This window comes from Colobus angolensis, unplaced genomic scaffold (genome assembly GCF_000951035.1).
Source record: "Colobus angolensis palliatus isolate OR3802 unplaced genomic scaffold, Cang.pa_1.0 Scaffold2, whole genome shotgun sequence".
NCBI lineage: Eukaryota > Metazoa > Chordata > Mammalia > Primates > Cercopithecidae > Colobus > Colobus angolensis.
In genome coordinates this window covers 24,705,368-24,709,628 of record NW_012115154.1, presented here as the reverse complement: position 1 = coordinate 24,709,628, position 4,261 = coordinate 24,705,368, and positions in this window count along the sequence as shown.

The following is a 4,261-nucleotide window of genomic DNA, read 5'->3' as shown; positions in this document are numbered from 1 at the left end:
ATATGAAATTCTGGGTTTAAAATTCTTTTCTTTAAGAACGTTGACTATTGGCCCCCACTCTCTTCTGGCTTGTAGAGTTTCAAAGGTGTCTTAGTTGTTTGTGCTGCTACAATAGCGTATCTGAGACTGGGTACTTTACAAAGAATGGAAATTAATTTGCCCAAAGTTCTGGAGGCTGGAAGTCCAAGATCAAGGTGCTGGCATCTGGTGTAGGCCTTCTTGCTGTGTCCTCAGTGATTCTGATGCAGCTAGAGCTGGAGGACCACTGGCGGAAGGCAAGAGACAGCCAGCTCCCTCCAGCAAGCCCCTTTACAAGGGCATTTAGTCTTATGGCCTAATCGCCTCTTGAAGACCCACTTCTTAATACCATCCCATTGGCAACACCTGGATTTTGGAAGGAGCATGTTCAAACCGCGGCATGGTTTGCTATGTGATTTTGGTTGTATACAGCATGGCTGTATCATGCTAGGCAGAAATATGACCTTATTATTGGCTTTATTTGGAGGTTAAACATGGTTTAAGGAGATGTTTATGGGTACCAAAGTGACAAAGGGGGAGCTTGGGATGGTGGATTTTGGATGTCAAGGTGACAGGGTATTAAGGGATGCCCAGATACCTGACAACGCACCATTTATTCTTATGCTTCAGTGGGCACTGGGCATGGCCCTCTTCTGCTGAAAGGGAAATCCAGTTGGCCTGGTGTTTGATTAGAATGAATGTGCTGCCCCAGGCATGTCTGTGAGGGAGTTTCCAGAGTAGTTTGGTGTGTGAGTCAGTGGACTGAGCGGAGAAGATCTGCCCTCAATGTGGGAGGCATCCTTCAGTCGGCTAGGGGGGCCCGGATGGAGCACAAATGTAGAGGAAAGGTGGATTCTGGCCCCTTCTTCCGGAGCTGGGATACCATTTATCTCCTGCCATTGGACATTGGAACTCCAGGCTGTATGGCATTTGGACTCAGGGACTCACACCAGCCCCCTATGCACCACCCTCTCTGGTACTTGGGCCCTCTGCCTCACACTGAGAGTTACAGCACCGGCTTCCCTGGTTCTGAGGCCCTTGGATGTGATCTGAACCACACTGCCGGCTTCCCGGGGTCTCCAGCGTGCAGACGGCCTGCCGTGGGCCTCCCGAGCTTCCATCATCAAGTGAGCCAATTCCCTGATCAATCCCTTTCCTCCAGCTCCTATGAATCACATCGGTTCTGTTTTGAGAAGCCTGGCTGAAATGCTAGGCACTGCAACACCAAAGATGGTCTCTATTTCTTTCTTTAAATCACACGCACAAAGTTCAGTGACAAGCTGTGTGTAAAAGGCAAGATTCCACAGGCACTCTCACACACAAGGCTTTAGTGACTCCCAAGGCATTTGCTCAGCAAAAGTTAACACTGGGCACCTGCTCTGTCCCAGGCCCTCTGCTGGGCAGAGGGGGACAGCAGCAGGCAGGAAACTGAAGTCCCTGCTCTGTGGAGCTTATAATTTAGTGTAAGGCATGGCTAAGACTCATCCCAAGAAATCAGTGAGCAGATCACAGTGCACAGGCCCCACTCCAGGCCATTAGGTAGCTCAGCTCATCCGGGAGGAACAGTATCTCCAGGGGAGATGCTGACTCTGTCTTGGGCAACCTTGAATCCGTGACTGAGGCGGAGCATTAAAGAATACCCAGTACGTCTGGGAATGATGCAGAGCTGGGAGAAACAGGACATGCCTCATCTTTCGCTCATGATTGAATAGAGAAGTTGCTGGGAGCTGATGTTTAACCCTGGGCTGTCCATTGGAATCACCTGGGAGCTTGAAAAGCGCCCCGATGCAGTCCGATGCTCTGGAGAGCGGGCCCCGGCGTGTGCGTCTCAGCAGTGTCTTCATCTTCTGTCTCCACTGGGCTCTGGCCACGCTTTCTCCACAGCAGTCCTCAAACTTGATTCTCACAGCAGCAGCAGCAGCAACTGGGAACTTGTTAGACATTCAGATTCTCAGGCCCCACTCCAGACTCACTGAATCAGAAACTCTAGAAAGGAGACCCAGAAATCCATGCTTTAATGAACCCAGGTGACTCTGATGCAGCTAAAAGCTGGAGAACCACGTTCCTGGAGTACCCCTTTTCCCCCAGTAGTACTCATCTTGCAAGACTTGGTCACGTGCCCTCTCTTGCAAGGCATCCCAGCATCTGTAACTCCCTGTCCACACAGGCAATCCTCCTAGCACATCAGATAGGAAATCATGATGGTGACTTTGTGCCTGTGTCTCTGCTAGACCTTGAATTTCCTAAGAGAAGGGATTTTTTTTTCCTATTCATCTCTTCATACTCGGGAGCCTAAAGTAGTACTTGAAACCTATTGGGAACTTCAAACCAGTCTTTCTCTTCTTAGCCAGCAACAAAAGAAGAAAGTTCTGGCCGCAGTGCTGGGCCTCTGACCAGCTGCCCGTTCTTGCTCCAGGGCCTCCTGTCCTCTGGCTCCTGCTTGCTGCCGGCTCCTCCACTTTTCTTCCTGAATTCAGAAACAGAAGTGGGGCTAAGTAGCTCCCCAGCAAGGCACACACCAGGTGCTCGGGAGGCACAGACGGAGCTCCTGACTCAATCTCTAAGCACGGGGCACGTTCAAGTTCAGCACCCCAGTGCCAATGCAGCGAAGATTCAAGGGGGAATCTCAAGACGTAGCTGTGGAGTCTTAGGACAAGGGAATGAATACTATTTATGTATTTTTGTCTTTAATTTGTCGTCTATAAGCCGTATGCCTCAAATGGGGATTAGGTTAGAATCTGGTGTTTTATGTTCTAAGTATGAGAATACTGAAGAATCAAATCTGATTTACTTTTCCTCCTAAGCACAGATCAATGCTGTGCTAGAACTTTCTCGGTGTGTGCTGGGACTCATCTCCACAACAGTTCACTTTAGCCCTATTGCTTCTTTTAAAATGGACAGTTTTGCAAGGCAAATCTTTCTAATATTGGAAAGGATACTAGAAAGGAACACATATTTACAGAGCATTTACTACTCACCAGGCACTATTTTAGGTAATTTTGCATAAATTGTCTTATTTAATCCTCATTCTGCCTTTTCAAATGGGAAGCACATTCTAAGTTAAGAAAAAAACAAAAACACAAAAAGGCCAACCAGCCCAGAGTTAGAGGCTAAGAGACTCATTCAGAGAGGTAATAAGTGATAGTGACAGAATTGGTAAATGTTTATTCAGAACTCACAGATAATTTTGTGTTTAGCACTTTTTCCATACACTAAGCTTGTAGGAGGTCCATGAAATAAAAATTATTTTAAATGTTCAGTTCTGGTTTATTGTCACTGATAAGTTGTTCTGAAGCAATTTGAAATTGTTTCTAATTTTAAGGAATGACAATGATGTGATGTGTGTTGATTTAAGTCCAACTTTGACATTTTGTGGGAAGAAATCCTATAATACTAGACACTAGATTTATGCCAAGAGTAATTACTTCCTCGTGTTCTGTTTATTTAGGAATTAGCCAAAAACAGAGTTTTCCAGATATACTGTTTTCTTAAACTAGTAGGAAAAGAATCACCAGCTAAAACCATTCTCAGAGCGGTCTGACCCCGCTAAGATCGTGTCATAAACGTTGGGCTTCACTGTAAGCACTTTTGGTCCAGAGTTCAGTTTCAAACAATGGACCGTGCAGAACGGGGCGTTCTGAAATTCTTGACAGCTTTCCTGTTTGCTCACTGGGAAGGGTAGATAAAGACTCGCTTAGGTGCCTCTTATCTCTAGAATTCTGTAGATGTTGTTGCGGGGCTGGGAGCCTGGGACAGCTCCCCGGCATGGACCAGGGCTGTTCCTGCCTTCCAATATGCCTTAGTTGTAAGCTATTAAAGAGGAAAAAACCCCAATAAGCAAGGACATATTGAGTGCCTGCTCTCCTGTAATACTCACAGATAGGAGAAAATATGTAACAATAAAAATCCCCTTGGGAACAACTAAGATTACTTGGCTCATCATCCTTCCTTTGTAGAAGAGTAAATTGAGAAGAAAGTAAGTAAGTTGGACAAGGTTGTAGATTCTTTATGATCAGCACGAAGTCGACTCATCTGATCTAATAATGATTCCGTAACACCTTCAAGGGGCTTATCGTTTAAATTAAGAAGACTGGTGGCCGGGCGCGGTGGCTCAGGCCTGTAATCCCAGCAATTTGGGAGACCCAGGAGGGCGGATCACCTGAGGTCAGGAGTTCGAGACCATCCTGACCAACATGGTGAAACCCCGTCTCTACTAAAAATACAAAAATTAGCCGGGCGTGGT